This window comes from Pinus tabuliformis, chromosome 7 (genome assembly GCF_031772625.1).
Source record: "Pinus tabuliformis cultivar Carrire ecotype Pingquan chromosome 7, CPIR1, whole genome shotgun sequence".
NCBI lineage: Eukaryota > Viridiplantae > Streptophyta > Pinopsida > Pinales > Pinaceae > Pinus > Pinus tabuliformis.
The window spans coordinates 1,327,440,429-1,327,452,204 of record NC_142293.1 but is presented as its reverse complement, the minus strand read 5'-3'; positions in this window follow the sequence as shown (position 1 = coordinate 1,327,452,204).

The window sequence follows — 11,776 nt, the reverse complement described above, 5'->3', positions numbered from 1 at the left end:
TTATTTATGCATTGATATTTAATTGTTTATGGCAATATGATGCAGGGGATTGCATGGCAAAGAGATTGCCATGAAACTCTGAAGAAGGCTCAGGTTGAGCTTTACTTTGGAAGCACTGGGAACTGTGGGGATTGAGTCATGGTGTCTACGGAGAGCTTTGTGATTTCAATTCCTTGTGCTTTGTTTGGGCTTGATTTTCAACATTGTTTATGTCTAGTGTATGGACATACCACTTTGTTCGAGGTGTTGTATTGTTATTAGTTTTCATGGTTTTCTTCTTGTTTGCTTTTTTTTATTTCCTTTTATGCCTTGAGGGTCTTGGGAATTGGTTGGGAAAGATGAAAGTTAATGGAACTCATGGAGAGTCGAATGAATCCTAGCATGTAATGTAAGACTTGAATGAAGCTCGGTGCATAAGTAAGGGAAGTTGAAGTTAATAATATGAAAATAGGTTGGATTGGTTCGGTCCATTGGTGTAAATTGATAGTGGCAGTACAGTCATGAGAAAGGTAACAAGAATGGTGAAGTAAATGGATCCGAGGCATCAGATGCCTTGGCTATGTTGGGAACGATTGTTCTCAATGTTGTGCATAGATAAAGGGAGTTATCTTGAACTTAATTTATGCTATTTGGTAATTATGTTAAGATCATGATTATGATGATGTTTATATGTATATATCTGTGTATGTATGTCATTGTCTAACATGATCATTATTTTTTTATGCTAATGTTTATGTATATGTATATATGTATCCATGTATCTATGTCATTCTCTGACAGGATTGTCATGGATCATTCTTGTGGAGGAATGATTGCTTATGTGGGTGAGTGGCATGAAGAGATTCCTAGTTCATGAGGAATCAAGTGGGAAGAGTAGCATGACAGATCTCTGAGGTTAGTATCATGTATATATCAATTGATATTGTATGCTTTTACTATGCCTATGTTTATGTTATGACAGGCAACTCTGAGGGATACATCAGCTGAATGAAAGTAGTGGGATCCGCAACATGTTACGATAAGCATGGATGGCGAAGAGACACTAGAAGCAATGTTTCCTAGTAGAGACAATGTGGTTTTGGATGTGCGGTACTACTATTGTGTATATGTTGTGCATTTTGTATATTCAAATATTGTACCTATGGTGATGTGTACATGGAATATTTGGATTATTGTGTACATATGATGTTGTGTTCCTATTGTATGTATGGTGTTGTGTGTACATTACATATGAAGTGTTGGATATAGATGGTGCTATGTACACGTTGTCTATGACGTGCTATGTACATATGGTGTTGTGTCCATGTTGTACATATGGTGCTATGTACATATGGTGTTGTGTGCATGATTGTACAAGTGGTGTTGTGAGCATGTGGTGATGTGTACATGTTGTACATATGGTGTTGTGTGTAGGTGGTGCTATTTGTAGGTGGTGTTGTGTATATGTCATGCATATGGTGTTGTGTACATGTGGTGTTATGCACATGTTGTGCATGTGGTGCTGTGTATGTATGGCATTGTCTACACATTGTACAGGTGGTACGATGTACATGTGGCGTGTGTACATGTTGTGTAGGTGGTACCGTGTACATGTGATGATGTGCACATGTTGTGCAGGTGGTGCTTTGTAAAGATGGTACTGGCGTACATGTGGTATTTTCTGCATGTTGTACATGTGTTGCGGTCATGCGTACTATGTATGTGCATTGTATAGTTGTGGCATTGTGACATGTGTATTCGTTGTGTTGTACTATATGTACATATATGTATTGTGTTGTACATCGGGTGTAGGTGTATGTATTATGTTGTGGTGTACACTAGATGTAGGAGTATGTATTGTGTTGTGTTGTACACTAGGTGTAGATGTATGTGTGGTATGTCAAGTGTAGGTACATGTATTGCATGGTGTTGTATGTCGTGTGTGGTTGTATGTGTTTGATACACACTATGTGTATGTGCACATGGTTGAGGAAAAGACAATGGGTGTTTGTCGGGTGTGGCAACCGATCCGGTGTGCATAAGGAATAAGGACAAAGGTAGAAGCTAAGGATTGATTAAAGCATAAGTATCAGTATTTTATTTCAGTTCTATTGTGCATGTGATTTATGATTCTGGTCTATGATGATTACATGTGATCTATGATTTTGGTTTATGATGGTTACATGTGATTTATGATTTTGACCTATGATGGTTTTGTTTTGAGCTAACCTGATGTGATATATTTATATATGATGATTTGGTCAAAGATGCTAGTTTGACTTGTTGTGACAAAAAGCGAACAGAATTGCAAGTGTACTTTGTTGACGGGCCACCAATGAGGTATGGTTTGAAGTTATTTCAGTTTATTTTGAATATAATGGAAATTATGTGCTTGGTATAGGAAATCATGAAATGCTCGGTTGTGTGTTAGAAACTGACAACAAGTATTAGTAGCGACAACAAAAGGAATTGGAACAGACAACAATATGCTGGTAAAGCATTCATGAGTAGGGTCATTGTGGGACACTAGTACCCAATTCCATAGAAATGGGCACTAAGGATGAAAGGGTACTAAAGGAAACTCATGATGAGAATAAAAGAAATGTTAATCATGATTCCATAGATGCTAATGTTGGATCGAAGACTCACCATATTCCAAAAATCAATATGAGGAAGTTTGATGGCAAGGATCCTGCCACATGGATATTACAGATGGAGCAATTCTTCGATCTCAATAATGTGCAAAACACACAAAAGGTACGTATGGCAACTGTATATTTGGAACCAAATCAGTTTGTATGGTATCAATGGCTTTGCTCTCGTAAACAATTTATCACTTGGGTAATTTTTACGGAAGAATTGATAGCACATTATGAGGATACAAAAAGCAACACCTTTTTTAGCTAATTGATAAGTCTCAAACAAAAGGGTTCAGTAATGGAGCACATTGAGGAGTTCCAAAAATTGAACATAAGGGTAAAAGATATCCCAGAGGAGCATAGGGTTGATGTGTTCATCGGGTCTTTAAAGGATAATATCCAACATGATGTTCGCTTTTGGGAACCTAATTCATTAGAGAAGGCATTCAGGTTAGCAAGAAAAATGGAAAGCAAAATTATGGCAACCAGGAAGCATACCACTCACAACTATAAAGATGGAAGTGTTGTTGCCCCTAGTCTTCCACAACCTATAAGGTTGACACCACAACAATTGGAAGAAAAAAGAGCAAAAGGGCTTTGTTACAGTTGTGATAGCAAATACACTGAAGGTCATAAGTGTGCCGAGAAGAAATTATTCTAGATAGATTGTGAAGAGGAAGAAGAAAAGGAGCAAGAAAGGTCAAAAGAAGAGGATATACTCCAGGAACAAAGCCTAGATGAAGAACAATTAAATCCGACCATATCTTGTAATGCATTGGTGGGAATTACCACTCCTCAAACCATAAAGATAGAAGGACAAATCAAGAAGAAAAAGGTAATAGTGTTGATTGATTCAGGAAGCACCCACAATTTTATTCATTGTAGGGTAGCAAAAGAATTGAATTGCTTCCTATATCCAGCACCAAAGTGTCAAGTGATGATTGCAAATGGAGGAACAATAAATTTCTCTGGAAGGTGCCATAATATCAAGCTATCCATGGGAGAATATGTATTGACTAGCCCAATGCTTTCCATTCCAATGGGAGGTGCTGATGTTGTACTAGGAGTCCAATGGCTATAATCCTTGGGTACAATAGCTTTTAATTTTCAAGAACTTTTCATCAAATTTTCTACGGAAGGAAAGGAAGTTGAATTAAGGGGTATTGCAGGGAAACCAGGAAAGATAATCAGCTCTAATGGTATGACAAAGCTTCTAAAAAAGGAGCAAAGAGGTGTAATTGCACAATTATGTTCGCTAGATGTTTCCACATTGGAATCATCTATTTCTCCAGATCTCCAAAAAGTCCTGGACAATCATTCCAGGGTATTTGAGACTCCCAAAGGTCTCCCACCTATGCGTGATCATGATCATGCTATTCATCTGATTCTAGGAAGTGTTCCTCCAAACATCAGGCCGTACAGATATCCCTATGTCCAAAAAAGTGAAATTGAACGTATGGTTGCAGAAATGTTAGAGGCTGGTATAATTCAACCGAGTCAAAGTTCTTTCTCTGCTCCAGTAGTATTGGTGCACAAGAAGGATGGATCATGGCGCATGTGTCCAGATTATAGGGAGCTCAACAAGCTCACTATTAAAGATAAGTTCCCCATTCCTGTCATTGATGAATTACTGGATGAATTGCATGGATCAATTTACTTCACCAAGTTGGATCTTCGTTCGGGATATCATCAAATCAGAATGAAGATTGAAGACATTCCGAAAACAACATTTAGAACTCATGAGGATCATTATGAATTTTTGGTCATGCCTTTTGGCCTTACCAATGCACCTTCAACATTTCAAGGTTTGATGAATTCAATTTTCAAACCATTCCTTAGAAAATTTGTGTTAGTATTTTTTGATGATATACTAATCTACAGCAAGTCTTGGAAGGATCATGTTGAACATGTTGACAGGGTGCTACAACTATTGGAGGAGAAAAAATTATATGCAAAAAGATCCAAATGTTTCTTTGGAGTTCAGGAGGTGGAATATTTGGGTCATATTGTATCTCATGAAGGAGTTAAGGTAGACCCTAACAAAATTAAAGCCATTAAGGAATGGAAAATCCCCACATCCTTAAAGCATCTGCGAGGATTTCTTGGGTTGACAGGGTATTATCGCAAGTTTGTTAAGAATTATGGGAGAATAGCAGCACCTCTAACAACATTATTGAAGAAAGATGCATTTTCATGGACTCCGGAAGCAACAAAGGCCTTTGAACATCTTAAAGAGGCAATGTGCCAAGCACCGGTCTTAGCTACACCGGACTTCACAAAAACCTTTATTGTGGAATGTGATGCTTTAGGAAATGGAATTGGTGCTGTTCTAATGCAAGATGAAAGACCCATTGCTTTTGAAAGTCGTCCAATCAAGGGAAAGCTTTTAAGAAAAGCTATTTATGAGAAGGAAATGTTGGCAATACTCCATGCACTTAAGAAATGGCTACCCTACCTAATGGGAAGACACTTCAAGGTAAAAACGGATCATGATAGCCTTAAATACTTTTTAGAACAAAGATTATCCTCTGAAGAGCAACAAAAGTGGGTCACAAAGATGTTGGGTTATGACTTTGAAATCATCTACAAAAAAGGGAAGCAAAATGTGGTGGCAGATGCACTCTCAAGAAAGGATGAGGATGTGGAAGCATTGTTGTGCGCCATTTCTATTATCCAACCAGATTGGATAAATGAAGCAAGGGAGGAATGGAAGAATGACGAAGAAGTTTGGGCACTTATTTGAAAGCTACAACAAGATTCCAGTACGTTTGATACATTTAGCTGGCAAAATGATTCGTTATGGTACAAAGATCGCTTATACCTCTGTAAGAATTCCCAGCTAAAACAAAAGATTCTTATGGAATTGCACACTTCTCCCTTAGGAGGGCACTCAGGAATTTTAAAAACTTACCACAGGGTTAAGAAGGAATTTTTTTGGGATGGCCTTAAATCAGATATTCAAAAGTTTGTGGCAGAATGTTTGGTTTGCCAACAAAATAAAGTTGAAACAATTAAGACACCGGGTCTACTACAACCTTTATCCATTCCAAGCCAACGTTGGGAGGAGGTTTCAATGGATTTTATCACAGGTTTACCCAAGTCTGAGGGAAAAAGTGTCATCATGGTGGTAGTTGATAGACTTACCAAGTATGCACACTTTTGTGCATTATCACATCCATTTAAAGCCAGTACAGTTTCTACTGCATTTATGGAAACAATTCAAAAGCTACATGGAAACCCAAAGATTATTGTAAGTGACAGAGATCCCATTTTCACTGGAAATTTTTGGACAGAATTATTTTCTTGTCTTGGTACTCAGTTAGCTCATAGCTCGTCTTATCATCCTCAATCTGATGGGCAAACTGAGATAGTAAACAAATGTTTGGAAGGATATCTTTGTTGCTTTGTATCTGATAAACAGACACAATGGGTCAAATGGTTGCCTCTGGCTGAATGGTGGCATAACACTTCCTTCCATACAGCAACAAAAATGACCCCATTTATGGCACTTTATGGGTATCAACCACCATCCATCACATCATATTTAAGAGAAAATTCTAAGGTTCAGGCAGTGGAACATCACATCGAACATCAACAACAAGTCCTCCAACTCTTAAAGGATAACCTCGTGTTGGCAAAAAATAGAATGAAACAACAGGTAGATCAACATCGCAGTGAAAGAAGTTTTGATGTAGGTGATTGGGTATTCCTACGGCTACAACCATATAAGCAAATGTCCCTAAAGCAAGCTAAGGATAATAAATTATCACCAAAGTATTATGGTCCTTACAAGGTGTTGCAAAAGATTGGTACTATGGCATACAAATTGGAGCTTCCTGCAGCTTCTCGATTGCACCCAGTTTTCCATGTTTCATGTTTAAAGAAGGTTATAGGCGACAAGCTCCCAGTTCAAACAATATTGCCAGAACTTGACGAGGAAGGAAAAATTATATTGGAACCGGAAGCAGTCACAGAAACAAGAACTCGACAGCTACGAAATCGATCAATTTCAGAGTATCTTATCAAGTGGAAGAACTTATCCGCTGAAGATTCCACATGGGAGGATGAGAATTTTATGCAGAAGTATCCAGAACTACTCAAGCGTTGAGGACAACACTGTTTTGAAGGAGAGGGGCATGTTGGGTCCCTATAATACTAGTGATTACCCCATTACTATTGTAGTTATACCCCTTATTTATATTGTTGTGCCCCTATTACCCCCATATTGTTATTTATGTGCCCCATAGAATCCCTCTATTGTTATTTTTGTGGCTTTATATTATTATTGTTAGATCGGCTGGATTATATTGTGACTCCTTAGACTCCTATATATAGAAAGGAGGTTTTTTCATTTGAATCTTCCAAGAATTGTTCATTTATGTAATGTAAAGGAGGTTGCCCCCTCGAAGAGGCTGAATTCTAAGGCGTTGATCTATCTTTTCTATCTTTTCTTGAGCTGGTTTCATAACATCCCCCCAATTCACCACCGCTTTTGTATCAGTGACCATGTGGAAACCACAAACACAAACAATTCGAAAGCGAAGGACTGCCCAAGGCTGTCTCTCCACTCTGGAAGGTGTGTCAAGGTATGTCTTCATGCCATTTGCAGCGAGTGAAAGATGTAAACGTGGATGCCCAGGTTGTGCTGAACACAATGGTTTTATTGTTAAGATTATACATGGTTTGATGCTTCTAGTTGAAATTCATTTCAACATCATTCAGAACTAGAGATAATTCTCTTGGTTATTTTGCAGATATCAACATTGTCCTGAACCTTTAGGTATGTTTTCCCATGGTAATTACAATCAACTGTCTTGCCCAAAATACAAGATGTACTCCCAACACTCTGTCTAACAATCCAGGAATTGTATGCTTCACCATCTTCCTCTTCGAGTAGGGCCCTAGTGAAGCAATTAAGAGCAACAACGCAGAATCATTGAACTCATAGTGCAGGAATGTGAATGTAGTTCATGAATCCTTCATAGTGCAGGAAGCCTGTTGATCCAGATCTTGGGAGGAGGCCCCCAAGATCTGAAAACTTCAAATTCCAGAAGAAAAATAAGGAGAATGCCCAATAAACAAAACCACAAAGAAACTTTTATTTAAAATAGTAATGGAAATAAACCAGCTAGGGCGATGGTAGCTTATCTCTGAGAAGAGATGTGGTGGCTACATGCCTCTGAACTGTAAAGGCTACATTGTGGTAGACAATCTGTCCTTTTACAAAATGTGACTTGTTACTTATAGTTTTTTTCAGTTACAATACCACGGGTCAATTCCATGGGTGAATGAATACCATGGGTGGATTTTACAATACCATGGGCAGATGCCATTTACAATACCATGGGTAAATTCCATGGGTGAATGAATACCATGGGTGGATTTTACAATACCACGGGCAGATGCCATTTACAATACCATGGGTAAATTCCATGGGTCAATGAATAATATGGGTGGATGAGTACCATGGGTTGATGCCATTTTCCATTTGGATCATTCCTCCCTCCTTAAGAAGCAATGGTCCCCATTGCGTAAAGTTCCCTCCTGCAAAGCCTTTGTTGAATATGAAGAGCCACTGAAGATAAGGGTTTTATGTGGTTAACCCAAATCCCTGATAAACGAAGATCCGAGGATAGAGATACCCTGTAATGCTTGTGACCAACTGTGATTCTGACAGTGTGCGGCCTAGCAAATGGAATTCAATGACAAGGATTTTATGCGGTTGACCCATAACCATGATGTTGGTTGCTGATGAAGTAGCAGGTGCCTACATAGCCTGGGGTGGGAGGGCACATCTCCAAATAACCCAAGCCGAATGCTGCTCCAGAATTAAAATGGACATAACTCGGCCAATATAACTCAGAATATTTATTATAACCTATTTTTGGAAGCAGAAGGATCATTTTACATCTTCTCGTGAGTTGGAAATCCTTATCTGGGCACTCTGAGATCTCAGATTCGCGCTGCAATAGTTCCGTCGTCACAAAAATTCTGATAAAATAGCGGATTTTAAATCAGCGATATCTCCCACATCCGGACTCCAATTTGACCCATTTTTTTTTTGAAATTGGGTTATGTTTCGAGAGGAATCCAGATATGGTATTTGTTTTTGTAAATTTTGTACCAAATGTTTTAGATCTGATCTGAAAAGTCACCACCCAAAAAAAATTCCTGCAGAAAAATGAAAAAAGAAAAATTCTTCCTGCTTGACCCAAGAAAGTGCTCTGTGGAGGTTGTAGCACATGCCTGAAGTTTGTTGAATATTGCTGCAAAATTTGAAACTGAAATATGCATCAAACCCTCATTCCCATGGAATCATAACCTGCTCTGATACCACTGATCCGGATTTAAACAGGAACGCAATAGATTACAGAGATAACCATAAATATAGAGATGCGATAACCATAAATATAGAGATGCAGCGGAAATAATGCTTCATTTCATTAATGGAAAATACCGAAATATGCTTACAACTAGAAATGGAAATAAACCAGCTAGGGCGATGGTAGCTTATCTCTGAGAAGAGATGTGGTGGTTACATGCCTCTGAACTGTAAAGGCTACATTGTGGCAGACAATCTGTCCTTTTACAAAATGTGACTTGTTACTTATAGTTTTTTTCAATTACAATACCACGGGTCAATTCCATGGGTGAATGAATACCATGGGTGGATTTTACAATACCATGGGCAGATGCCATTTACAATACCATGGGTAAATTCCATGAGTGAATGAATACCATGGGTAAATTCCATGGGTGAATGAATACCATGGGTGGATTTTACAATACCACGGGCAGATGCCATTTACAATACCATGGGTAAATTCCATGGGTCAATGAATAATATGGGTGGATGAGTACCATGGGTTGATGCCATTATCCATTTGGATCACCTGTTGTAACTAGTGCAAGAATCCCAATGCATGGTGTAGGTAGGTAAGTGCAATGGTGTAGGCATGTGAATGCACTGGTGCAGGCACGTCCCAAAGTATAATAAAACCAGCTTTAATCCTGTAACATACAAGCCTTAATTAAACTCACATTAATGCTTTTAATCCTGTTAAAACAAAGAAGTAGCAAATTCTCTTCAAAAATAATCATTTAGCCAATCGACAACATGAGAGCAATAGAAAAAAATAGGACAAAGCGAAGACCCAACATCCCCCATGAGAGAAATAGATAAAAAATAGGACAAAACAGAGACCCAACATCCCCCCATGCTGATCATCTTGCATGTCCTCATGCAAGGAAATCTAGTATTGTCACTTCCTTGCCAAAAAACAAAATTAGAAATATTTGTAGGCATTCAAAATGATGTTCCTGCAATTTTTCGTGATCACATTTCCTACGCTAGATAAAGCTTGCTCTAAAACAGAGTGTCTGCTGGGCTCTTTATTTGCTTAAACTGATTTCAAGAAAACCTAAAATGAAAGGTACCATTAAAAAACTAAATTGCATGGATGGTGTTATTACTTGAAAAAAATAGCTAACTTTTAAAATTTCCAAAAGAATATCTCACAGGCATCCCTTATCAGAAGTTACACTTTTAAAAATCCTCATTGTAAATGTGAGTGACATGATTTAAAAGCATGGTGTTAAAAGTAGACATAGTAATACCTTCCCATAGTGACTATTTTACCATTATCCATGTATAGTTGAAGCTCCTCTTTCCTGGGCACTGTGAATTACCTACGCTAGGGGTCTCCATGCCCATAAAAATCATTCCAAAAAGATAGAACCCCAAGGTATAACAACAAAAGGATTTTAAATCCATTCTCAAAGAGATTGATAGTGAGTTTAGGTAAAGCAAAAACAACCAAGTAAATTAGTGTAGAGTTAACTTTAATACCATAGGCATGGCCCTGCTACTAACAGGCGTCCATAGCCTCGACAAGGGTACCTTTTAACCTTATGAAATGATTTTGTCCCACCTATTAGATATAGATTCAGAGTCACTTGAGAAAATTTTACATTTTCTCTTTTTAGAAGTTAATTGAAGGTCGATGTCCTGGCTTGGTAACCAGTTATCGACAATGCCATTCACGAGAACTAACAAGAATGAATGAGCCGGCTCGTGGTGAGACCTCTCATATTCCAGTTTTTCAATTGAAAGCCATTACCCTAGCTTGGTGATCAATGTGGTAATGTGATTCTCCTTAGGACCCATGATCATAGTAGGTCAGCTCGCAATGAGACCTCCTATCCCTCAATTAATTAAAAAAAACTCTGATTATGATTAACCTTAGATGGGTTACTTAATTGGTGGGGAAGCAAATATACTCCTTAAGGGTGCAAGATGGCATGAAAAGTTTTTAATTACTATTCTTTACTGATTGGTCATGCTACCCTAAGAACTTATTTAAAAAATATCTTGGATAATGACCAAAAATATTCCTTGAGTTGATCATGTCAGGGTTCGTTATGAAAGTTTATTAGAGTTTTGTAGGCATGGTCCACCATAGGAGGTTTTTCACTAGTCCCTTCGAAGAGAAATTTAAAAAGATTTTCTGGATGATAGTTTGTTAGAATAGGAAAAAAAATGTTACATGTAACTTATCACAATACTTCACTGACATATTGATCAATAATCAAAGTCACTTTAAGAGATGAGGTATTAAGTGTGATTTTTTTCTTACAAGTCTTACCATAGGAGTGCATGCTAATAGAAATTTGAAAAGTTGTGCTTTTAGGGAATCACAGGTTCAAGAGTGTTATTATGCATCTTTATTCATTATTCTCCTATTATCCTACCCTATTTTTAAAGAAAGAAATATCACCTTTAAGTGAAGGCATACTTCCAATGAAGCCATGTGCATAACAAAATACTAAATATACTCACACTCAGGTTTAAAATGTAAACTTTAACCCATATCGGAGTATGAGAAACCAACTTACTTACTTGATATGGTACCAAGAGTTTTTGAATGATGAGGGAATGGGGTGTACTAACAATTGTTTGGAACCATGATTCAATAGGACACACATATTCATGGTTCTCCAACTTGTATAGGTCTTCCATAGCTTGAAGATTTCTCTCTTTAGATTGACAAGGATGGTTAAGGGAAACTCTAGGGTTTTCTTCTTTGTGAGCTTCAACAACAGTTTTCGAACAAGTTCCAATCATGGATTGCTTCTCTAATGGTTTATGGATTAAAGTT